The sequence below is a fragment of the Saimiri boliviensis genome, chromosome 5 (assembly GCF_048565385.1).
Source record: "Saimiri boliviensis isolate mSaiBol1 chromosome 5, mSaiBol1.pri, whole genome shotgun sequence".
NCBI lineage: Eukaryota > Metazoa > Chordata > Mammalia > Primates > Cebidae > Saimiri > Saimiri boliviensis.
In genome coordinates this window covers 134,346,925-134,373,480 of record NC_133453.1, presented here as the reverse complement: position 1 = coordinate 134,373,480, position 26,556 = coordinate 134,346,925, and the positions used below count along the sequence as shown (strand labels likewise).

Here is a 26,556-nt window from a genome sequence, read left to right as displayed (position 1 = left end):
GCAGCTCTGTGTTTCTGCATCTAATGCAGTTCCTATCCGACAAAGGACGTAGTTGAGAGAGCTCCCTAAGGCTAAGGAGGTGCCAGGTCAGAAGTTCGAACACACACTGGAGCAAACGTCTGATGCCATCGTAAGGAAACCAGAGCCGAGACCTCACCCCTAGGGCTGACTCTCTCCAGGCTGCTAAGGGTGGGGTGCCACCCTCTCTCTCACAGGACACCAAAGTGGCCACTACTCCTGCCCTTGGTGGGTCCAACGCCATCACAAACAGACCCCCGCTTTCCCCAAATCTTAATTAACTAAAGAAGCCAAGTGACAGTTTCATCTGAATCTAAGGTTGCAGAATGGGATCTGTAACACTGTCACAAGTTGTGGGGAGGTGGGTGGGGGACCCGCCATTCAGGAGGAGAGGAAGGACTGGGCAGATAAGAGATTTCATCCACCAGACAGATAACGGGGCTAAAATGACAAAGGAGCTGGGAGCTGTTGCTGGCACTTTGAGAAAAAGGAAGAGCATATTAAAATTTAAACAAAGCCCACCCCAGGGGACATCGTCCTCCCTCTCCCAACCTGCGCCTCTCATTTCCAACACACCAACACACGAGCCATCAGGTTCATATAAACGGAAACGTCCCTCATCTCGAGGGGCGGGGGTTTGTGTTTGTGTTTTTTGTAACCCATCCGGGCAGCAGCTGGCATGCTGTGTCTCCTGGGGGGAGGCAGCTCGGGCCTCAGCTGGGCCAGCCCGGCCTGGACAGAAGGGTACAGGGCGGGTGGGAGCAGAGCTGGAGGAGGGAAAGGGCAGTGAGGTGCCTGGGCGTGCCCAGTCCTGAAGGTGGGCACCAGCCTAGGTGCTGGCAGGAGAGAAAAGGGAAGAAAGAAGCTCCGCAGACAGGAAGGGCCCCAGAGGCCCCAGAAGGACGTGGTCACGCAGGAGGAAGAGAGAGGAAAAGGAGGAAGAGCCGGTCAAGATTGGAACAGGAAGGTCCGATTTAGACCACGCAAATGCTACTTCCTCAGTCCTTCCATCAGACTTCCTTCTGTTCCCACCAAGTGATGACGAAGAACTGGGCTTCCTGGGGCTGAAAGTCTGGGCAGAGGCGCTTTCCTGGCCGGGACTCCCAGGCCAGAGTCTGAAGCCTGCACAGGAAATCCTCAGCTCCCGCCTCTCCCCAACCATAAGCACTAACCTGGTCTCTGGATTAGGGCAGGATGTTTGCTTAGGAGCATTCTCTTGGAAGAAAGGCCAGCCTATGTTCTCGGACAGACTCTGGAATCCTCAAAGCCAGCTCTCTGCCTCAGGCACCCTAAGGGCTGGCACCAGAGAAGGTTTCCCTGGGAGGCCACAGGCCTGCAGCTGCCTGGGGTGACAGGAGGCCAGACAGGGACTCTAGGGACTCTAGGCCCAGTTGTTGTGCTCCCATTGCAAACCGAAGGGCCAGGATGGCAGACTCCTTTCACAGGTCAGCGGTGCTGGGAGTCTCTCAGGCCCTTCCTTGGCAACCTGTGCGACCGGTGTGAAACATTAAGAAAGAGAGGTCGGAAAGACACACTACCATGTTTAAAAGAACAAGAGTTAGTATGTGGCTCAACAGAACCCAAATATGATGCAGTGTGTCTAGGAGGCAACTGACCATCTAGATGAGTAGCCTTTAGAATGTGTCCTTGGCCCAGTGATTTTCTTCTGGAGATGCATCCCAAGGAAATCACCAAGTCGGCAGGCAAAAGTACCCAAGGATGTTCACCACAGCAGTCTTTACAAGACAGAAACAGAGGAAACAATGTAGGTGATTGCATAAATAAAGCATAGTCCATCTGTTCAAAAGGGCTATCCAACCCTTTAGAGTGACCTGACGGAGGCTGCTTAACCTGATGGAAATTGTAATCACATGTTGTAAAGTAAAAGCAGAAAGAAGAAAAAGAAAGAAAGAAAGAAAGCAAGAAGATGGTACAAACAATATGATCTCAATTTTTAAACTGAAAAATATGCTGGGGAGCTATACAATATACTAAAATATTAATAATTATAGTTAGTTTTTATGTTCTTCTTTTTGCCTACTTATAGTGCCTAAATTTTCTGCAATAATCATCAACCTCTTTGTAGCAAGAAAAAAAAATCAATAAAAGCTATTTTCTAAAAAACAAAAGGAAGAGATACAAGATCCAAGAGACTGTTATTCCTTGGGCATTCAAATCTGAGCTGGATTTAAAAAAAAAAAAAATTCTAGACAGAGACATCTTAAAACCACCTAAGAATATTTTCAAGGACTAAGAGGTGGTTTCCAGGACAGAGGAATTAGACTCCTCCACAAGGCCCTACTGAGCACAGAAGAGTGAGAGCCACCAACCAGGAAGTATATTCTCCAGCAACATCCATGAAGACCCAGGGCCTGGCTTTCCTCTGTGGCCCTTCCAGTCACTGTAGCTGGAGAGGGGAGGTGAGGGGCAGGCAGGGGCCACCGTGCAGAAAGATAAAGCAGACATGACCTCTGTCCTGCTTTAGGTAAAGGGCAATGGCCATTTATTTAGACAATGAATTCAAAGAGGAGGGGAAAAAAGGCCAGTTGCTACCCTGAGATTTGTCAATCTAGGTGGTGACAGGAAATGAATTTTTACAACCAAGGTAGAAAAACCCAGCTGGGTGAGGTGGCCCATGCCTGTAATCTCAGCACTTTAGGAGGCCAAGGCTGGTGGATCACCTGAGGTTAGGAATTCGAGACCAGCCTGGCCAACATGGTGAAACCCTGGCTCTACTAAAAATACAAAAAGTAGCTGGGTGTGGTGATACAAGCCTGTGATCCCAGCTACTCGGGAGGTTGAGGCAGGAGAATCCCTTGAACCTGGGAGGCGGAGGCTGCAGCGAGCTGAGATTGCACCACTGTACTCCAGCCTGAGTGAGAGACTAAAAATATGTTTCAAAAGAAAAGTGGCGAGGCACAGTGGCTCACGCCTGTAATCCTACCACCTTGGGAGGCCGAGGTGGGCGGATGACCTGAGGAGTTTGAGACCAGCCTAGCCAACATGGTGACCCGGTCTCTACTGAAAATACAAAAATTAGCCAGGTGTGATGGTGCATGCCTGTAGTCCCACCTACTCGGGAGGCTGAGGCAAGAGAATTGCTTGAACCAGGAGGCAGAGGGTGCAGTGAGCCAAGATCGCACCACTGGACTCCGAGATCGAAGGAAAAAAAAAAAGAAAAGCCCCAAACAGGGATTTGGAAAAGAAATTCTGACAAGCTCTGCAACTGAAAGCAAAAGAACACAGCTGATGTTACACAGAAGTTTTTCCGGATAGTGAGACAGAACACAAGGATATGATGGAACAGAACGCTGGGGAGGACACCCAGAGCACTCACAGCACACTGTTGAGAGAAGTCGGCCTTTGCTCAGAGATGCCCTAGAGCCCAGGGAAGGAGTTTCCACAGGGCATGGACTTAATTATTCAAGCACCCAGCACACTGTTGAGAGAAGTCGGCCTTTGCTCAGAGATGCCCTAGAGCCCAGGGAAGGAGTTTCCACAGGGCATGGACTTAATTATTCAAGCACCAGGAAAACCTGAGGAGCAGTGTGGAGGCGTCTCAATGTCGCTAGGCCCTTTATGATCACAAGCCAAAGGATTTAGAGTCTATTTCACATATCAAAATGCATCCATCTGGGAAACGTTTCCTGAGTGCCTCCCATCCATTCTCGAATTCTGCATACAACTGGGCACTGATGGGTACAAACTTTTTTTTTTTTAACAGAATCTCCCTCTGTCACCCAGGCTGGAGTGCAGTGTCGCAGTCTTGGCTCACTGCAACCTCCGCCTCCAAGTTCAAGCAATTCTCCTGCCTCAGCCTCCTGAGTAGCTGGGACTACAGGTGCACGCCACCGTGCCCAGGTAATTTTTTTTATTTTTCATAGAGACAGGGTTTCACCATATTAGCCAGGCTGGTCTCGAACTCCTGACCTCATGATCCTCCTGCCTCAGCCTCCCAAAGTGGTGGGATTATAAGGGTGAGCCACTTTACCTGGCTGAGTACAAACTTTACAAGAGGACAGAACCGTGCTGTTCAAGGCACTCCCACCTTCACCGAGCACCCACACACAAATGGACAGGGTGGGTCATTCAAATGCATCCCTTGTAAGATGCCAAGGACAGTGACAGGATGCTGAACATGCCAGCTCAGGCTCACAGATCCCGAAAACTTCCTACCCCTGAGAGCATTCCTCAACCTGAAAGGACTCTGCCTCTTTCTTAAAGAGTGGTGACTCCTAGCTGGGCGTGGTGACTCACACCTGTAATCCCAGCACTTCAGGAGACCGAAGCGGGTGGATCACCTGAGGTCAGGATTTCAAGACCAGCCTGGTCAACATGGTGAAACCCCGTCTCTATTAAAAATACAAAAATTAGCTGGGCATGGTGGCATATGCCTGTAGTCCCAGCTAATCAGGAGGCTAAGGAATGAGAATTGCTTGAACCCGGGAGGCAGAGGTTGCAGTGAGCCGAGATAGCACCGCTGCATTCCATCTTGGGAGACAGAGCGAGACTCTGTCTCAGAAAAAAAAAAAAAAAAAAAAAGAATGATGACTCCAAGTGAGAAAATAAATATGGCACCACACACAAGGACAGCTGGGGCTGGATGATTTTGTATCTCTTAAAGACATCAAATTCTTCCCCTGGTGGAGCTGTAGCCCATAAATTACAGCCTCGTATTCTATATGGCCAACGCCTCTACCTTTGTTCTCCATACAGCATTTCTCATCAGCAAGGAGAAAGCAGTCAATACCCGACTTTGAAAAACAGCACAGGTAGTTCTGTGACACAAATAGTAAAAACGCACCTCTCCCTCCCTTTAATTAAAGAGGTGTCATCCAATGGCACTTCTGAATAGAAAATATTTTTTAAAAGTTATCCTCCCAGAATCTTCCAAGTACCAAGTTATCTTTACCCTAAAATGTTCCCTGCCATAAAACAAAGTGAAGGGACCAGCTTAGGAGCCAGGAAATGCTCCCTGAGTACCTGGCAGCAGCTGGCACCTACCTAAGGCCAGTTTACAGACAGAAATAAAAGCTCCCTTGAAATAACACTAAGGTTCAGACGTTCTGATAAAAGCTGGGAACTTCAAAGGCAAGGCTGCAATGCCCATCCCTACTCCTCCTGGCTGTGTCTGAAGTGGCTGGCCAGGCTCTGGGCTGGCCTTCACCACTGACTGCCGAGCTTTTGCCCTGTAGGCACAAGCCAGCTGCACAGGCGTGAGTGGAAGTTTCTTTCCACTCACTCTCGTGGCAGAGATGGGTCTAGGCCATTTGTCCTTGTCCAGTGAAATGTTGGTTAAAAAAAAGAGGAGGCTGGGCACAGTGGCTCATGCCTATAATCCCAGCAGTTTGGGAAGCCAAGGTGGAAGAATCACTTGAGACCAGGAGTTTGAGACCAGCACAGATCCCACCTCTGCCAAAAATTTTAAAATGAGGCAGGCATGGTGGTACATGCTCATAGTACCAGCTGCTTGAGAGCATGAGGCAGGAGGATCACTTGAGCACAGGAGTTTGAGGCTGCAGTGAGCTATGATCGTTCCACTGCACTCTAGCGTGGGTGACAGAGTGAGACTGTCCCATAAAAATAAAATAACTTTAAAAAGAAAACTGACAGAGATGAGACCAATGGCTCTGGAGTCAGGGCTGGATTTGAGGCCAGCTTCCAAGGCTAACTCGCTCCATGAACTTGGGCAGGTCATTTCAGACTTCCGAGCTTCATTCTTAGTCTAAAAATGGTAACTTCGCACCAGTTTCTGGAGAGTATAACCGAAACAGTCTAAGTGAAAATTCAAAGCAAAGGTGAGAGAGCTTTCTCCCCCCAACCCTCCTTTCTTTCTACCCATCCTTTTTACCTTTAAAAAAGTATATTAGGTAGTATGTGCACAAGGTACAAGATTCAAAATACAGAGAAAGATACACAGTGGAAAGTCTGCCGCCACTGTGGGAAATCACTGTTACCAGCCTCCTAGGTATCTTTGCGGAGCTACTGCATAACCAGGCATTCTGTCCCTCACTTTCTCACCTAAGATATCTTAGCTGGTATACAGTGTGCATTGGTACATAGGAAGCATCCATTCTTTCTTACAGCTGCATAGAATTGCATCCTATGGCGTTGGGCACGGTGGCTAACACCTGTAATCACAACACTTTAGGAGGCTGAGGCAGGAGGATTGCTTGAGTTGAGCAGTTTGAAACCAGCCTGGGCAATATAGTGAGACCTCATCTTTACAAAAAATTAATTAGCTGGGTGTGGTGGCATGCACCTGTGTTCCCAGCTACTCAGGAGGCTGCAGTGGGAGGATCGCTTAAGCCTGGGAGGCTGAGGCTGCAGCGAGCTATGTGTGCCACTGCACTCCAGCTGGATGGCAGAGCAAGACCCCATCTCAAAAAAAAAAAAAAAAAAAAAATTTGCATTGTATGGTGGCAGGATAATTTATTTACCAGTTCTCTACTGATGGATATTCTAGTAGTTTCCTTTTTCTTTTCCTTTTACAATCAATGAAGCAATTAACTATCTTGAAAAAATGTGGCCAGGTGTGGTGGCTCATGCCTGTAAATCCTAGCACTTTGGGAGGCCAAGGCAGGCAGATCACAAGGTCAGGAGTTCAAGACCAGCCTGGCCAACATTGTGAAACCCCATCTCTACTAAAAATAGAAAAATTAGCTGGGCGAGGTGGTGTGTGCCTAAAGTCCCAGCTACTCAAGAGACTGAGTTGGGAGAGTCGCTTGACCCCCGGGAGGTGGAGGTTGCAGTGAGCCGAGACTGTGCCACTGTACTCCAGCCTGGGTGACAGAGTGAGACTCCATCTCAAAAAAAAAAAGAAAGGAAAAAAAAATACATCATTTCACACATGTACAATTTATCTATAAGAGAAATTTCCGAAAGTGGAATTGCTCATGCACTTTTAATTTTAATAAATATTGTCAGAATTCCCTCCATAAAAGTTGTACTGACTTTATACTTCAATCAACAACTATGAGAGTATCTGGTCCCCACCATCACATCTCCACAGTAAACCTGTGTTTCTCTTATTGCTAATGAGCTCAATGCATTCCCATATAGTTCAAAACAGTGAACTGTCTTGTGTTTTTAGCCTGCTTTAAAAATTGGGTTGATGGTAGCACTGAAACGTCCTTTGATTAAATAAACAAATAAATAAAAATTGGGTTGATGGTCTTTTTCTTATTGATTTGTAGGAACTCTTTAGATATTAAGAAAATGAGCTCTACGATGTATGTCGAAAAAATGTTTTCCCAGTTTTAAGAACTGGGATACTTCTTTGATTTTATGATGGATTCTGCCATGAAGAAATTCTTCGCTTGCATAGAGTCAAATATATCAACTTTGTCTCCTGTGGCTCCTGGGTTTTAAGTTATACTTAGAAAGAACTTTCTCCAAGTTCTTTTTTTTTTCTTTGAGAGGAGTTAGCCTTTTCTTGCCTAGGCTGGAGTGCAATGGCGTGATCTCTGTACACGTCTCCACCTCCCGGGTTGGAGCGATTCTCCTGCTTCAGCATCAATAGCAGCTGGGATTATGGCATGCGCCACCACACCTAGCTAATTTTGTATTTTTAGTAGAGAGGGGGTTTCTCCATGTTGGTCAGGCTAGTCTTGAATTCCTCCTGACCTTAGGTGATCTGCCCACCTCAGCCTCCCAAAGTGCTGGGATTACAGGCATGAGTCACTGTGCCCAGCCTCATTTAAAAAAATATTTAGCATCTTTAGCCCAACTAAAATTTATTTTGTTTTAATGTGTTCATTTTTTAGATATAGCCATCTAGTTAAATCAAGTCATCATTTTTTTAATGTCATCTTTTTTTTTTTTTTTTTTTTTTTTTAAAGACAGGGTCTCACTATGTTTCCCAGACTGGATTCAAACTCCTGGGTACAAGTGATCCTCCCACCTTAGCCTCCAGAGTAGCTGCGATTACAGACACATACCATCATGCCTGGCTCTTCCATCTTTATTTCATATTAACCCGCCCTGAAGTCCTGTCTCCTTCCTATCTTCCAACTCATGCCCAGTTACCTCAGAATTATGCTCTTTCTCACCACAGCCCTCCCATCCCTCCATTCCGTTTGTGAGGCAAGAGTGGATCCACGGTATCGTGACTGACAGCCACACGGCCGCACTGGATCTCAGTGTCTTAGAACACGTCAAGACCTCAGAGCATCCTTTCATTTCACAGCTAAGGACACTAAGATGAGATCCAAAGAGGTGAACTGGCTTTGTCCAATACCACGGGGCAGGTTAGTGCCTGTGATTTTTTTTTTATTGCTATTCAAAAAGAAGAGAAGTACTGGTTTTGCCATAATTCTCTTTGATCAATAAATATCTATTAAACAACTACTCTGTCCAACAGTGAGCCAGGGACTGGGGCTCCAGAAATAAATGATACAGCTCTGTGCTTTGAAAAAGCTCAGAGTCCAGTGTGGGGTCTAAACGCATATGCTCACAGACTAATAGGTAAGGCAACAGTAGCCTGTGAATGTGGAGAGACCAGTTAATTTTGCAACGAATGGTGTGAGGAAGGCTCAGGAGATACTGAGTTTTTAATTGGGCCTGAAATGATTAGGACTTTGACCAAAAATTGAGAGAAGGCATTTGGCAATAAAGTGACAGTGGCGCAAAGGAGAGCGCCTGGTGGTATATAGTCAGGAAGGAAGTAATCTTAGTGTTAGCTGTGGGTGGAGTTTAAAAAAAAGGTTCCAGGCCGGGCGCGGTGGCTCAAGCCTGTAATCCCAGCACTTTGGGAGGCCGAGGCAGGTGGACCACAAGGTCAAGAGATCGAGACCATCCTGGTCAACATGGTGAAACCCCGTCTCTACTAAAAATACAAAAAAAAGTAGCTGGGCATGGTGGCATATGCCTGTAATCCAAGCTACTCAGGAGGCTGAGGCAGGAGAATTGCCTGAACCCAGGAGGCGGAGGTTGCAGTGAGCCGAGATCACGCCATTGCACTCCAGCCTGGGTAACAAGAGTGAAACTTCGTTTCAAAAAAAAAAAAAAAAAAAAGGTTCCTCTGAGAATCTGTGGTCATTGGTAGGCTCTCATGTGGGTTTAGGTTCTGGTTATTAAAACTGCAAGCTAAGAATTATAGAGAAATGGGCCTTCAGGTATCCAGCAGAAGGAAACACACATCCTCCCTGGAAGAAGGTACTCTCATCCTATACCTCAAAGAATTCTTACAGATAAAATCCTAACAAACATAAGCTTGCAATCAAAATTCACAGAACACCTGGCCGTGCATGGTGGCTCACACCTGTAATCCCAGCAGGCCAAGGGAGGCAAGGTGGGGAGATCACCTGAGGTCAGGAGTTTGAAACCAGCCTGACCAACATGGCAAAACCCCATCTCTATTAAAAAATACAAAAATTAGCCAGGCATGGTGGTGGGTGCCTGTAATCTCAGCTACTCAGGAGGCTGAGCCAGGAGAATCACTTGAACCTGGGAGGCAGAAGTTGCAGTGAGCTGAGATTATGCCACTGCACTCCAGTCTGGGCAATAAGAATGAAACTCCATCTCAAATACATAGATAATTAAATAAATAAAAAATAAAAATCATGGAACACTTAAGGAAACAAGCCCTCATGAGTGGAAGTCAGCAGAAGCATCGAACAATACAACTATAATTGCAAATACTTCAGATATTAGATTTATTGGATATAGAATACAAAATAAACATATTGAATATGATTAAAGAAATAAAATGAGGAATTAAAAAACACAAGAGATTTTTTTAAAAGGTGAGCATATTTGAAAAAGAACAAAAGAGAAACTCAGAAATAAAAATATATAATCAGTCCCATTAAAAACTCAATAGATGAGCATCAAAAATAACAACTGCAATGGAGTAAAACACATTAGATATATTAAACCCATGAGTTAATATTGATATTAAAAATACCTCAGTGAAGAGCTAAACAGAGATTAGAGATAAATATAGAGAGAATTAGTGAACTAAAAATTGAATAAGAAATTACTCCTAGGCCGGGCGCGGTGGCTCAAGCCTGTAATCCCAGCACTTTGGGAGGCCGAGGCGGGTGGATCACGAGGTCAAGAGATCGAGACCATCCTGGTCAACATGGTGAAACCCTGTCTTTACTAAAAATACAAAAAATTAGCTGGGCATGGTGGCATGTGCCTGTAATCCCAGCTACTCAGGAGGCTGAGGCAGGAGAATTGCCTGAACCCAGGAGGCGGAGGCAGCGGTGAGCCGAGTTTGCACCATTGCACTCCAGCCTGGGTAATGACTGAAACTCCGTCTCAAAAAAAAAAAAAAAAGAGAAGTTACTCCTTCATTGCTCTGTTTGTGGGGGAAAAAAAACACCCTGAAAACATCCAGAATGAAAAAAAAAAGATTAAAAAGGAAAAAGTTAATAAACAGAAATAATAAAGAAATACAAAGAATATAAAATAAAAGCTAATATACAATTAATTGGAGTTCCCAAAGGAGAAACTAGAACAAGATAATGATGAAGAAACAATATTCAAAGAGATAATGGCTAAAAATGTTTTAGAACTGAGGCCGGGTGCAGTGGCTCACGCCTGTAATCCCAGCACTTTGGGAGGCCGAGGCAGGCAGATCACAAGGTCAAGAGATCAAGACCATCCTGGCCAACATAGTGAAACCCTGTCTCTACTAAAAAAAATACAAAAATCAGCTGGGTGTGGTGGTGTGCATCCGCAGTCTCGGCTACTTGGGAGGCTGAGGCAGGAGAATTGCTTGAACCCAGCAGGCGGAGGTTGCAGTGAACTGAGATTGCGCCACTGCACTCCAGTGTGGTGCCTGTTGACAGAGCAAGACTCTGTCTCACCAAAAAAAAAAAAAGCATTTTAGAACTGATGACAGGTAGGGCATGGTGGCTCACGCCTGTAATCCCAGCACTTTAGGAGGCCAAGGCAGGTGATCACCAGAGGTCAGGAGTTCAAGATCACCCTGGCCAACACGGTGAAACCCAGTCTCTATTAAAAAGATAAAAAATTTAGCCGGGCATGGTGGTGCACCCTGGAGTCTCAGCTACTTGCGAGGCTGAGGTGGGAGAATCACTTGAACCTGGGAGCTGGATGTTGCAGTAAGCCGAGATTGTGCCACTAAACTCCAGCCTGGGTGATGGAGCAAGACTTTGTCTCAAAAAAAAAAAAAAGATGATAGACAACAATCCTTGCCTTCAGGAAGCCCAGGGAATCTAAAATAAAATCCACTCCTTGGTACATTACAGTGGATTGCACAGCACAAAACATAAGCATACAAATATACATACAAAATAACAAGAGAGAATAATTTACCTAAGGGAACAATTTGGGCTACCAACTTTTTTTTTGGAGATGGAGTCTTGCTTTGTCGCTAGGCTGGAGTGCAGTGGTGTGATCTTGGCTCACTGCAACCTCTACTTCCTGGGTTGAAGTGATTCTCCTGCCTTAGCCTCCCAAGTAGCTGGGACTACAGGTGCGTGCCACCACACCCAGCTAATTTTTGTATTTTTAGTAGAGGTAGGATTCCATCATGTTGGCCAGGATGGTCTCAATCTCTTGACCTTGCTATCTGTCCACCTTGGAGTCCCAAAGTGCTAGGAATACAGACATGAGCCACCACACCTGGCCCCCAACTTCTTCTTCTTTTTTTTTTTTTTCCGAGACGGAGTTTCGCTCTTGTTACCCAGTCTGGAGTGCAATGGCACGATCTCGGCTCACCGCAACCTCCGCCTCCTGGGTTCAGGCAATACTCCTGCCTCAGCCTCCTGAGTAGCTGGGATTACAGGCACATGCCACCATGCCCAGCTAATGTTTTGCATTTTTAGAGACGGGGTTTCACCATGTTGACCAGGATGGTCTCGATCTCTTGACCTCGTGATCCACCCGCCTCAGCCTCCCAAAGTGCTGGGATTACAGGTTTAAGCCACCGCGCCTGGCTGGCCCCCAACTTCTTAATATCAACAATGAAAGCCTGAAGACAGTGGAATGATGTCCATAAACACCAACACAATAATGGTCAGACTAATGTTCTACACCTAGCAAAACTATCTTTTAAGAGTAAGAATGAGGCCATTATTATATATATTCTAGGCTAAAAAAAAGATGAAGAAGACAAAAAAGGAATAAGGATGAAATAAGATTTCAGCCAAACAGAAACTGAAACTTTATGACTAAAAGACTTTCACCACATGATGTTCTGATCCCAGAAAGAAGACCTGAGATGAAAGGAAAAGTGTAAGTAAATGGTAAATATGTGGAAAATAAAAACAAAGGATTAAGTGTATACAACATTAAAATTAGAGTCCAATTTGTGGGATTAAAGAGAGAAATATAGGCCAGGCGCAGTGACTCACACCTGTAATCCTAGCACTTTGGGAGGCCGAGGTGGGTGGATCACCTGAGGTCAGGAGTTCAAGACCAGCCTGGCCATTATGGTGAAACCCCATCTTAAAAAAAAAGACAAAAACATAAACCACTGTATGACAACTGAATGTGGGCAGGGACAGTGGTGACTTTTATATAAAGCATTCTGAAGTCCTTACATTGTTTGAAAAAATATATATAGACACCAAGTGAACATTATACAGTCTGTGTACACCAAAAGAATAGAAATAGAGTTTATAAATTTCAGGCCTGGCACGGTGGCTCACACCTATAATCCCAGCACTGTGGGAGGCCGAGGCAGGAGCATGGCTTGAGGCCAGGAGTTTGACACCAGCCTAGGCAACATACCCAACTCCATCTCTACCAAAATAAAAAAGCCAGGAGTGGTGGTTGCATGCCTATAGTACCAACTACTCAGGAGGCTAGGCCAGACGCAGTGGCTCATGGGTGTAATCCCAGCACTTTGAGAGGCCAAGGTGGGTAAAGCATCTGAAGTCAGGAGTTCAAGACCAGCTTGGACAACATGGCGAAACTCTGTCGCTACAAAAATACAAAGATTAGCCGGGCATAGTGGCGCACACCTGTAATTCCAGCTAATTGGGAGGCTGAGGCAGGAGAATTGCTTGAACTTGTGATGCAGAGGTTGCACCACTGCACTCCAGCCTGGGTGACAGAGTAAGACTCTGTCTCAAAAAAAGAAAAAAAGAAGAAGAAAAACCACAGAAGTTCAAGAACAGAAGTTCAAATTCAAGACCAACTATTCAGGAGCCTGAGTGGGAGAATTACTTGAGCCCAGCAAGTCAAGGTTACAGTCGGCTATGATCCTGCCACTACACTCCTGCCTGGGCAACAGAGCAAGATCCTGTTTCTAAAAATAAAAAATGTAAAAAAAAAATTTTTTTTTTAAATAGAATGTATAAGCCAGGTGTGGTGGATCATGCCTGTAATCCCAGGACTTTGGGAGGCTGAGGAGGGTGAATTACAAGGTCAGGGGTTTGAGACCAGCCTGATCATGATGAAACCCAGTCTCTACTTAAAAATACAAAAATTAGCTGGGCATGGTGGTGCCCACCTGTAATCCCAGGTACTTGGGAGGCTAAGGCAGGAGAATTGCTTGAACCGGAAGGCAGAGGTTGTGATGAGCCAAGAGCACGCCATTGCACTCCAGTGTGGGCGACAGAGCAAGATACCGTCTCGATAAATAAATAAATAAATAAATAAATAAATAAATAAAATATACAAAGTTTCAAAGCTGTAGAGAAAAAATGGAGTGAAGGAAAGAAAAAAAAACTTTCGCCGGGCGCGGTGGCTCAAGCCTGTAATCCCAGCACTTTGGGAGGCCGAGGCGGGTGGATCACGAGGTCGAGAGATCGAGACCATCCCGGTCAACATAGTGAAACCCCGTCTCTACTAAAAATACAAAAAATTAGCTGGGCATAGTGGCACGTGCCTGTAATCCCAGCTACTCGGGAGGCTGAGGCAGGAGAATTGCCTGAACCCAGGAGGCGGAGGTTGCGGTGAGCTGAGATCACGCCATTGCACTCCAGCCTGGGTAACAAGAGCGAAACTCTGTCTCAAAAAAAAAAAAACAAAAAAAAACAAAAAAAAAACTTTCAATCAATTTAAAAGAAAGAATGACCAGAAGAATCAGAAAAAGAACACACAGGAAACACTAAATAAGATGGTAGAAAGAAACCTGCATCCTGTTTTGGCGAGGCTCAGTGGCTCACACTGTAATCCCAGCACTTTGGGAGACTGAGGCGGACGGATAGCCTGAGCTCAGGAGTTCAGGGCCAGCCTGGGCAATATGGCAAAAGCCCATCTCTACAGAAAAATATTTTTTAAAAATTAACCAGCTGTGGTGGTACACACCTGTGTTCCCAGCTACTTGAGAGGCTGAGGTGGGAGGATCACTTGAGCCTGGGAGGTGGAGGTTGCAATGAGCTGAGATCGCGCCACTGCACTCCAGCGTGGGTGACAGAGTGAGACCCTGACTCAAAAGAAAAAGAAGAAGAAAAAAAAAAAAGAAATCTGGCTGGATGCAGTGGCTCACGACTATAATCCCAGCACTTTGGGAGGCTGAGTCGGGGATATCACGAGGTCTGAAGTTCATGACCAGCCTGGCCAAGACGGTGAAAACCCATCTCTACTAAAAACACAAAAATTAGCTGGGTATGGTGGCAGGTGCCTGTAATCCCAGCTACTCGGGAGGCTGAGGCAGGAGAATTGCTTGAACTCGGGCGGCAGAGGTTGCAGTGAGCTGGTATCGTGCCACTGCAATCCGGCATGGGCGATGAAGTGAGACTTTGCCTAAAAAAAAAAAAATCCATCTATTTCCAAAATCACAACAAATGCAAATGGCCCGAACTCTCCAGTTAAAAGAGCATAGATATCAGACGAGATTAAAAGCAAAAGGAAATCCAGCTCTAGGCTGTCTAGAGGAGACATGAGGACAGGGATCATAGGCCAAGAGGGCTATGCAGGCTGAAACCACAGTCATGTGAGGTAAGCAAGTAGCAAAGAACTGTGGCCAAGGCACCCAAGCATAGCAAAAGGAAAGAATGGCACAAAAAGCAAATGAGAGGTAGGCAAAGGACCCAGAGTGATGAGCCAGACCCAAGGTGGAGAAGACTGTTCATGACAATAACTGCTATAGATAAGCCAGGTAAGAGAGGGTCTCATAAGATGGGCCACCAGGTGTGATTAGGTGGCCAGGGACCTCCAGGAGAGCCAGCTGGAGTGAGAGTGGGCTGGGGTGAAACTCTCCACTGTTGCTGAGCTGGCCAGGGGGAGAGGGGGAGAGAGGAAGTGGGGCCAGAGTGGACTCTTCTTTGTGAAACCCTAGGATAAAGAGAAGTGACACGGGTAGGGGGTGGGGAGGGGGAGAGAGGTGTGACCATAGCTGAGGTGTAGGATTAAGACATAGGAGGATGTGGGGTGCCCAGACACAGGGAAGGAGCCAGGGCAGGACACAGAGGAATAAGTAGTGGGGTTGACAGTGGGCACATGGGGAATGGACCAAGGGAATGAGTACAGATTTCCCAGGCTGGGGCAGGGGTGGGCGGGGCTGCTTCAATGAGTGCTGTGTCGTGGGAGGACAGGAAGCATTCTGAATTTCAGAGGTGACCTGCTTCTGGGTAACGGCAAGTCTATCACAACTGTGTTGTTATTTTACAGCTAGAGAATGGAGTCATGATGGGAAGTGATGGCTTGTGAGCGCATGGCCGGAGGACCAGCCCCACCAGCTTCCAAAGGGAACCTGACGCTTCTCAAGGGGCCAGCTTGGACTTGGTCCTTGTGAGGACATTCCGATGTGCTCCAAGTTTGGCCATCGTCTTTTACCAAACACATGCAGGACTGCCTTCCCAGTCTGGAAACCTGTATCCTTGCTGTCCCATCCCACCTGGAATGGAATGGGGCCCGGGATGGCATTCCAGGTACCACACAGAAGACAAAACCACACATAACCAAGAGTCATCACAAAAGTTATAGTTTCCCATTCAAATGTGGAGGGTGCACATTCCTGCTTTCTGTAGTTCATTTTGATTCTATGTATACAACTTGCTGGGGGCAGGGAAGTAAGAAAACGGAAGATAGTTGGGTCACAATGTGATCACTTATTCTCAGCCTCTGACCACACTAAAAATCCTCACATTTCCAACAGTTCTCTTAGTACTCCCAGAAATAAACACACAATAGAGCATATATATTTGATATCAGAAACTCCTTTACATTGGTGATTGTGAAAGAGGCCAACCCACTTCTTTTCTTTTTTTTGAGACAGGGTTTTCAGGCTGGAGTACAATGACGTGATCACAGCTCACTGTACCCTCAACCTCCTGGGCTCAAGGGATCCAACTCAGTCTTCCAAATAGTTGGGACTACAGCTACACATGCCACCGGCTGATTTTTAAAAAGTTTTTTTTGTAGAAACAGGGTATCACTATGTTGCCTAGGCTAGTCTTAAACTCCTGGGCTCAAGCAATCCTCCTGCCTGGGCCTCCCTAAGGACAACCCCATCCCATCTCTGTAATCATGCCTGTGACTACAGGCGTGAGCCACCATGCCTGGCCTCCAACCCACTTCCAATAGTTCTTTTACTTCACTTACAAATACACACACACACACACACACACACACACACCCCTATATATATGTGTGTGTGTTGTGTATATATATACATATATAGATATAAAAGATAATACATACTGGATAACAAGTCAAGTAACACAGAGAATGAATGAGAGTAAAGACAAAAGGCCTCTGTACTTAGGGTAGGCACTAGGGATGGGGGAAGGGTCAGGTCTGTGAGCTACACACATTAATGAGTAGGTAATAAAAATCAGTTATTTTATCTTTTGAAACTACTGATTTGACATATATTTGGCTGTGCTTTGGCTCTGACATCCTTTAATCCCTCCTTTTCAGAATCTACCCCAACTTCCTGTTGCCACCTTACCTCCCTGATTTAAGGGTGCAATTCTTCAAGTGCCTTCTTTCCAATCCATGTAGCCTTTAGTGCTGCAGCGGTCTTGTTTTCTCATTATTTTCTTTGCTAACAAGCATGTATTGGGGCCCAAAGTGATAGAGGCTTTCACGGGCTAGCCCGGCAACCCAGAGCTACTCAAGTGCTTCCTTGGGAAAATCCTTTCTGTGTGTTACACAAACCATCGGGAGACGCTTACCTGTAAGGTGGGGGTGGCGGTGAGCCTCTCCATCTGTGTTACCAAAAAGAACTTCACCTTGTCCTGCTTGTCCTGTTACTAGGGTAGGCTTTGACTCTGGTGCCGCAGTGCCTGGGTTCTAATCCTGGCTCTGAGGCTTACCAGACCTGTGACCTCCAGAAAAGTATTCCACCTAAATGAGCTAATAGTATGTGTAAAATGCTTACAATCACGCCTGGCATATTGCATGTGCCGTATAACAAAAGAGCTGAGTGAGGTTAGTCAAGAAAGACATCTGACTAATTCTTGGAGCGCAGTCTCCCTTGAGGCCAGTGAAAGTTATGGGTCCTCTTCCCAGAAAAGTGCACATTGTAACCTTCTGCACAGTTTCAAGTGCCCCTGACCCTCAAAGCCCACCCACACACTGCAAGAGTCCAGGACCCCTGATTTCAACCCTCTGTTCTTCTCTGCAGTGACATGAAGATCTCAGGGCTAAAATTCCACGGCAGTTCTTCAAGTATTATGTTCCCGTGTGTGGAGCTACTGAGCGGGTGCCTCTCTCTCCTCGTTTTAGGTTCTGCTTTTGGAAGAAACATTACACCTTTCTTCCCCAAGGCCTTTTTGACCCTTGCCAGTTTTTCTTTTGCTTCAGGCCAAATCCTCCCAGGGTCACCTTAAGACAATCGCTGAGTGCAGCTCCACACACTTTTAGGGAATTATTCTGATCCTTATCAAAGGCTCTGATGGTCCAGCCCATCTTCTGGGCTTAGGGAAATGAGATCAGAGCATGGACGAGTGCCTGCTGGGTCTCCACCAATGGTCACACAGAGGTGGATGCTGCACCAGCCCAGCTCCTCACCCTCCACAGCGGGGCGATGGCACAAACTGGAAAAGGCCAAAGATCAGAGAAGCCAGAGAAATAAGGAGATTACCTAATCCCCTCCTCACTTGCCCGAGAAGTGACTTTCCCAGGGTCACCCAAACGCTCCCAGCAAAGCTGAGAACCTCCCAGCTCAGTACTTTTGAGTCCCACAGTGGTCTGCAGACATGACCATGTGTGTGAATTAAACAGCAGATCCAGATTTGCTGAGGAGCCCGGGGTTCCGCATTTCTCACTCACTACCAGGTAACACAGATGCTGGTCCATGGACTACACATGGAGTCGCAAGGTTCACATCAAGGTTAATGAACTGTACCACCCTGGTTAAAGCCTCTTCATCCACACTGCCGGTGGCTATTTAAATGCCCTTTCTTCAGGAAAGCCTCCCTGCCCCCTCTCCATGATTACTGGCTTCAATGTCTCTGTACTTTTTCCTTTGAACCATTTATAACAACCGTAATTAAAGAGTATTTGTATAATTATTAGTTTAATGCCTGCCTCCCAGGGAGACTGCAAGCTTCACGGAGACGGGACCTGCACGGTGTCTAGCACATCACAGACTGCCAATGAGTGAGGGGCTGCTGTGGTCTGGAACAGGCTGCGCCAGCATCCTGGAGTAGGCAGGTAACCTTTACACATGTGGGAAACAGACTCCGGTGGTATCAAGGCCGACAATGACATTTCTTAGCTTTAAAATTCCCACCGGTTTCAAATACATGCCAACTAAACTTTAAGCAATCTTTGCCCATAAAAAGATCCCCTGCATCTTCATCAAGTGCAAAATAGCTCTGATCTCACAACAGCCACTCTGCGTGGGGAATAGTCCTGAAAATAAGCATTCCCTGATAGGCCTCACTGACAAGCCCTCTTCAGGCACACTCCCTGACCAGCCTCCCTCTGCTGCAGACCCACAATGCCTTCTTCACTTTTTTTGCTGCTATCCTTTTGAGGAACCCCAAAGTGCTGAATGCCCAGCTCTTTGGCACTGACAGAGATATCTGACCACATCGTCGTTCCTGGGAGGCAAAGTCTGAAGTCAGACAGCCTGGGTCTGGATACCAGCTCTGTGCCCTTGGACGAGTTATTTAACTGCTAAATGAGAATAAGCATGTAGGAGCCAGCACCTGCGAAGACTAAGAGACACAAACACACAAAGCACGTAGCGTCATTCTGCTCCAGGATACACCACGATTATTATTCTCACTATATCCTGAGTCCAATTCAAACCTATTGTTGTGCACGAGTCTCCACCCAGGGGCTCCGCCCCATTCAGGATCCTCTCTTCCCAGCCCCCTCCCACCTCACCTGTCTGGAGCTTGTTTGAAGCAGTGACTCACAGCACAACTCTGCAGCTCCCATCAATCACCTCCTGTCCCTGCCTGTGTCATTCATGGGTTCCTGCTGGGAGGCAAACCCTTTTCCTAATGCCCAGTACATTCATTCAGCAAGTATCTTGTGAGGGCCCACTAGAATCAGAACCTGCTCTAGGCACAGAGGCTCAGCAATGAACAAAGACGTCTACCCTTACAAACGTTCTAGTACTTTGTAATTTTTTTTCAGACAGAGTCTCGCTCTGTAGCCAGGGCAGAGTACAGTGGCACAATCTTGGCTCACTGCAACCTCCACTTTTTGGGTTCAAGCGATTCTCCTGACTCAGCCTCCTAAGCAGCTGGGACTACAGGCGACTGCCACTATGCCCAGCTAATTTTTTGCATTTTTAGTAGAGGGGGGTTTCACCATGTTGGCCAGGATGGTCTCCATCTCTTGATCTCGTGATCCACCTGCCTCGGCCTCCCAAAGTACTGGGATTACAGGTGTGAGCCACCTCGCCCAGACACGTTCTAGTACATTTAACCCATGGATAAAGATCAGTTCAGGCCTTGGGCCCTCACATTTCTTCACTTCTCTCCTGACCAATCCTAAATAAATCACATACCAGTCGAAGTGCGAAGAAAGCATTCCAGATCAAAAAATGGTGCAATGTGAAAAAAATCCCGATGACTACACTGCCCCTCTGACTGTTGGACTTTGAAGAAGTCAATGTTGAAACCGCCTGAATCACCCAGTTCCCCCTAGTTATCTCACTGGCCAGTCACATCCTCCAGCACAGTTTGTGTAACACATCTGGAAAATAAGGCACCCCATTAACCGGTCTCATGTGTGCCGTGTGGGCCCGTGGGTTTCACGCTCTCATCGCTACATTCTTTGAAGCGAGCTTGATTTGGGATCCCCAGCAGTAGCAGGAACAGTGGCCTTGTAGAAATGGCACTGGAAACACACTGAAAGATCAGGTTTGAGTGCTGGTTCTGCCCCTTACTGGGTACAGAGCTTTCTTCCTGCCTCAGTTGCTTTCAGAGAGTCTCTAAGGCCCTTTTCCAGCTTTGAAGTCAAAGGGCTGAGATCAACCACCAAGAACACCAGACCCAGCCGATTCACAGATCCCTTAATTCAAGACCAGGAGTCCCTGCCCTGGGCATGGGAAGGGTTAGCAAGGCAGATGAGGAGCCGGTGCCAAGCAGCACTGGTGGGGCCAGGGAGAGTTCACCTGTCTCCTCCAAGGCGTGCTGCACTCCTTTTATTTACTTATTTACTCCCTTCTAGAAAGAAGTTGTGCTTCTTTCCAAACTCAACTCTGCTAGAAATATCTCTGGGCCACAAGGCAAACTAAAATAGAAGTGCAAAATCTCTGGTGGTCCCATTAGTGGCCCTTCCTCCAACTCAAAAACCATTTCAGACCTTGTCCGTCTCCTTGTCTCCAGACAGAGAGCCTAAAATAAGTCTTCTGTAAGTCTCCTGGTAGGAAATGCCCGGCTGGAATGGAAATGACCCAAGCCCTGAACAAATGGCCTGCTGACCACACATCATGGGCTGAGGATTCACCCAGGTGTCAGCTCTCAGGAGAAGACACGCAAGTGAGCCTCGGTCTCCACTTCAACTCACTGCAGCCCCCTCCACCGAGACACAAGCAACTAGGCCAGGCTGGAGGAAGAAAATGTGGCCCAAACATCCAATTCCCCCTACCCGGAAGAAAGTGGCTCTAGCCCAACTACCCTCAGGCAGGAAAGCCAGCGCCAGAAGGTCACTGGAGCACCAGTGTGGCTGATAAAACCTCCGAGAAAGTATAGAAAATAACATTCTCTTTAAAACAAATGAGAAGGAATGGCCATTCTAGGTTTCAGAAGTCAAAACCAGACAGCCCCATCCGCTTTGATCACATTAGGAATACATTCCCTCTTATCTAAAGAGTTAAGAACCGTTTTCTTCTTCCCCCTGCCCCATTGGTTCTCTAGGGTCCCTGGTGAAGAAGCAACAGGGACACAGACCCCAGCCCTCTACTTGGCAGTAATGAACTTTGGTTTTACTTACACAGGTACAAAGGCAGGACTGAGAGGGCAGTTTCAAAGCTAGCTGAGTGACCCCCATGAGCACAAAGTCCTCTGCACACCTGTGGGGGAGTTTTGTTAATTTCCCAGGCCGCCCACAGGGACTAGTTATGTACCCTGTAGGTCCATATCGGCCGGGAGTTTCCATTTTGCACAGAAAGAAAGGTGCTCAGGGTGCCCATCGCAGGTGGGCCCTTGGCTTGCAGCTCAAGGGTGGGCCATGATGTTGATCCCTCACTAGATTGCCCCGAAGGCCCCCCTGAGACCCGGTAGGAAGAGCACCTCAAAGTGTCCTTGTGAAAAGGCACCCAGGAGGGGAGGGGCAGTGGCTCACACCTGTAATCCCAGCACTTTGGGAGGTGGGCAGATCACGAGGTCAGGAGTTCGAGACCAGCCTGGCCAATATGTGAAACCCTATCTCTACTAAAAATACAAAAATTAGCCGGCCGTGGTGGCGTGTGCCAGTAGCCCAGCTACTCGAGAGGCTGAGGCAGGAGAATCACTTGAACCTGCGAGGTGGAGGTTGCAGTGAGCTGAGATCGCGCCACTGCGCTCCAGCATGGGTGACAGAGCGAGACTCCGTCTCAAACAAACAAAAAAAAAAAAAAAAAAAAAAGAAAGAAAAGAAAAGAAAAAAGAAAGAAAAGGCACCCGGGATGCTGCTACGTGTTGTCCTAACCGTCTGGCAAAGCCTAGGGATACACAAATGACCCTTTCGGGTTGTTTAAAACCCACACAAGCACCTCCCTGGCCTCTTAAATCTTTCCAAACTACAGCTCAGACGGGAGGAAGCAGTTGCAGCGCCCATACAAGTCATCTGAAAAGGCAAGTTGGAAAAAACCCGATACGCACTAGTTAGCAAGTCCGCGGTTAAGGGGGCGGCGGCCCTGGGGCCGGATCTGCGGGATCTGCGTGCCCCGGGTGGGGAGGCTGGGGCGGCCCCGCCGGTCCCCGAGCCCGCGCGCCCACCTGGTAGCCTGGGGGCCCGATCTGACGCCGGTGATCACGCCCCACAGCTCCATCCAATTAGGAAAATGACCGCGAGAAGACGGAGACAGGGCAACGGGGAAGAAGGGGGGCTGAGCAGCGGGAGGCTCCACACCGGCGGTGGGGACCCGCCCGCCACCCCCACCACCACCCGCCAGAGAGCGCCCGTCCTAGGTCCCCGGCCTGCGACGCCCCGAAGCCGGCCGGTGGCCCCCGGGGACGCCCCCAGTCCCCCCAGCGGCGCGCTCAGCCTCCCCCACCCCCGGCCGGCCGGGACGCGCGGCCACCGTCCCCCCCGCTCCGAGAATAAAGTTTGTGGGCAGCCGTAGGGGCGGGGCGGCGAGGGGGTGAAACTTTGAGTCCCGGGCCGGGTGCGGGGGGAGCGCGACCAGCACCGGGACACCCACGTGCGGGCCCGGGAGCCGCCGCTGCCGCCGCCGCCTCAGGGCCTCCCGCGCCGCCGCCGCTTTCCTTTCATTTTTGCTTCGGTCTCTCTCTCTCTCTCTCTCTCAGTCTCTCTCCGTCTCTCTCCGTCTCTCATACGCGCGCTCTCCTCCCTCTCGCCCTCTTTCGCTCGCACCCTCCCCTCCCCCTCCCTCCCCCTCCCCCTTCCCCCACCCCAGACGCCATCTCTCCCTCTTTCCCCGGCTCTCCCTCGCTCCCTCCGGCTTCCCGGCATGAGGGAATGTGGAAGTGAAAGGAAAAGACGACATGTTTGCAGCGCGGCGCGGGCCTGCGCGCGGCCGTCCCCGGGGAGAGGCGGGGGGCGGGTCGGCCGCGGCCGCAGCGACCCACCCCCGCGCCCCCCGCTTCCCCGCCAGCCCCGCCGCCGACCGGAGCTGCGAGGCCGGGCCCGGGGGCCGCGCGGGACACTCACCCTGGGTCCGGGCGCGGCTCCTGCGCTGGGGCCCTCGGCGGCCCGGGCCGGGTCGGGCGGGTCGGGGGCTCCTGGTTGTGCCCACCGCCCGGGCTGCTGCTGCGCGCCCGCCGCCCGCCTCCACGCGCGCCCGCTGCTCCCGCCGCCCTCCCTCCGGCTCCTCTCGCTCCCCCCTCCTCTCGCTCGCTCGCTCGCTCGCTCTCTCGCTCGCTCTCCCTCCCTGGAAGAAGGGAATGAGGCAGGGCTGACGTGAAGGGATGCAAAACAGCTCCTCCTAAGCAGCTCGCAGAGGAAGAGACACAGAAAAGCAGCCCTTTTATCTCTCTTTTGTTTTCTCACTTCCTTCCACCCCCGGCACCCCCCTCTCGCCAGCCCAAGTTTTCTTTTCTCTTTCTACCGCAGAGGATTTTTCCTCCTTTCTCTCTCTTTCTTTCGGTTCAACTCTCCCACTCGAATTGAAAGCCTGGAGGGGTTTCTTTCCCCTGTTTTTTTCTTCCCTCTTTTCTTCCTTCTTCCTCCTTTCTTATTTCTCTAAAAGGGTTTTGTTTGCTGTGGGAGTTTCGTTTGAAAATCAAGTCACGCCTTTTTTCCTTCTTTTCTTTCTTTCTCTTTTTTTTTCTCCTCAGCAGAAAAGGGGAACAAAGATGAACTGAAGCGGGGGAGAGGGGAGAGGCAGAACCTCGCTTGGAGATGGGGGGCCCTGCCCTGCCCGGCACAAAGGGGACCCAGGGGCCTGCTCCCCCTCACCGGGAAGCCGGGGGCGCCCTCGGGAGGGAAGGGGGGGTGCGGGGCGCGGGTGCGGCTCCGGGTGCCGGTTCCTTCCCCAGTGCGAGCGAGGCCCGCCCCTCCCAGCCAGAGGTGGCGCGGGTGTGTGCCCCACTCACTTCTGTGTTTTAAAGTAGGCAGATGGGCCTGGAACACACCTCCCCGCAGAGCACTGAACACGACCAAAGCCTTTCAACAGCTGTGAGCCGAGCCCTGGACGGCCGGACTCGAGGGGGCGGCGCGGGCTCCGAGCGCCGGGCCGGGGTGGGGAAGGGGCTCAGGGCAGCTGCTGGGAACCGAGCCTCGGGACACCCTGCTGGGGGGCGCAGTGCTCTGGGGTGCCGAGGCGTGGCTGCGGGCAGCGGGGAGGTCAGGTCCCTCTGGGCTCCCCTTGGGGCCGCTGGGTTCCGCACCGCTTCGCCTCCCCCCAGCCCCGGCGCAGGCCGGACACCAGGCCTCCAGCCTCCAGAGCACCCGCCTCTCCCAGCCGCTTCTCGCCTCCGACGATGGGCGGGTCTGGAGCCCTCGGACAGAGCCGGGCAGAGCCACCACCAAGGGTCAATGATTCTTGGGGCCCCCGGACGTGCTCCCAAGACCTGCTCTGTCCTCGGGTTCTCCGGAGGAGTAGGGGAAAGACAGGGGGAAAGTTCCCAGAGGAAAGTTGGTCACATTTCTTATTTTCCCAACTAAGTATTGAGCACCTGCTCGATGCCGGGCCCTTGGACTGGGGCTGCAGCCAGGGACAGAAACGTGAGATCTCGGTGGGCCCCGAGAGCAAACGCAGGGAACAATGCAGGGGAAGCCGCGGCTCAGGACCAGGTCACCGGAGGAAGGAAAGCCTGGATTCTCTCCCTCCCTCCTCTCTTCCTTCCCTTCCTTCCTCCCGGCTGCATCTCCTTGGCTCCACCCCTTCTCCTCATCAATTCCTCCCACACTTCCCTGCTCTCCCAGGCTTTTCACTGGAGGGTCCCTTCTCCCAGGGAGGAGCAGATGCTGAGCCTCATTGTCTCTCCCCCAGTGACTGCAGCCTCCCGGGGACAGGCCTGCCACTCCTCACCCCTCCCCCTAGCCCTGAGGCCTGGGCCTTTAGAGACAAGTGCCCCAGGGCTACGGCCCCTCGCCCCACCCTAAATCAGCTCCTGGTGCTCTGAGCTGTGACTCCAGTCACTCAGAACACATTTGTCTCTGACTAGGAGTGAAACAGTAGCCTGAGAGTTTGGTTCAGCAAGAAGGACACCATGGCTTTTTCACATCAGCACCCCGATCCCCCAGTGACCCCAGAGCCTTCACCCAGGTCCAGCAGGAAGCCACATTTCCGTCATCACGTGCTCCCTCCCACTTAGTACACCCAAGTTGTGTCCTCCGAAAAGACAAAATGCAGCTGTTGGAGCCAAGCATTCATTTGACAAATGCTTACTGACCACCTGCTCTGTGCCGCTAAGGTGCTGGCTGCTAAGGACCCAGTCATCAGCAAGATGCAGTCCTTTGGCCTTTGGCCTTTTGCTTTGCAGGCAAAGGGGCAAGAAAAGAAGGCAGACAACCATAATGCCCTGAGATATAGGCAAGGGTGAACCAAGGAAGCTCCCAAGAGGGCTCTTGGACCAGGGTGGCCGGGTGTGGCTTCTTGGAGCAGGTCATGTCCAGATTAGGCTGTGCCAGCCTAAAGCATGGAAGAGAACAGCCTGTGCGAAGGCTCCAGGGCAAGATGGCACATTATTACAGGTTCTTGGAACTGTCCAGAGTTCAAGGGTTGACTGCAGCATAGGATACAACTTGGTGGAGGAAGAGTAGGGAAAAGGGGAGGGTGTCAGGGAAATGTTCAGATTTTAGCCCCTCCCACTTGCTAACTTCATGAATGTAGATGAATAACATAACATAACCTCAGTGAGTAACTGAGACTTAATTTCCTGGTATATAAAATTCAGGTAAGAAGACCTGTGGATTGCAAAGACGGTGTCTTAGTTTACCTGCTGCATATTCCTGGGCAAGTTAACCCCACTTTTCTGTAAAATAGGGATGAAAATACCTGCTTCACCGTGTTATTGTGAGGCTCAAATGAGCCCACACCTCGAATGGTGTCTGGTACATACGCACCAATCCCTGGTAGCTTTTATTTATTGTTACTCTGAATCCAGGCGTGACTGGGTGGTGCCCGGGTGACCTGGAAATAAGATTATGTTCAGAGTTGAAACCAGAGTGACTCACCACACCAGAAACATGATGAGCTGGCTGAGGGGAAGCATTCCTTCAAAGATGACCAGTGTCCCAGTGGGTGGCTGGGATTGGGGAACACCCACATCTCATCAAGATGGCTGGGTGGCTTCTCAGGAACACGATTAGAACTTGATGATGGTGGTTACCAAGGCCCAACCTGATCAGCAGAGTTGTAGCCTGCCCGAGGGACACATAGGAATCAGGAGATGATGAAATCCAGAAATGCCCCTGGAAATCTTCATGAAATCCAGGAAGGCTCCTGGGAACAGGCACCTGGCTATGTTTGCTCAGGAGAGAAAAGTAATTACAGAAGTTCACACTGGAGGAGCAAGGGAAGGATAGGGGGTGATTATTGACTTCTCCACAACCCGATTCAAGGTTCCCAAAACCTCTTAGTCCTTTGGTTGG

General features: G+C 49.2%; 1 protein-coding gene across 4 annotated transcripts in view; it reads right to left on the bottom strand.

Annotated features, from left to right (window-relative positions):
• Positions 1-23,843, bottom strand: part of ZNF710 (zinc finger protein 710) — an 88,101-nt gene extending 64,258 nt beyond the window's left edge. Inside the window, exon 1 of one of the 4 annotated variants that reach the window (XM_074400016.1) lies at positions 23,170-23,843. The gene's annotated coding sequence lies outside the window, so the exon portion shown is untranslated. Of the gene's footprint in view, positions 1-1,634; positions 22,421-23,169 lie in introns of those variants that run through there. The other 3 variants (XM_039480022.2, XM_074400014.1, XM_074400015.1) reach the window with 3 other exon arrangements.
• Between the last annotated feature and the right edge of the window lie 2,713 nt (positions 23,844-26,556).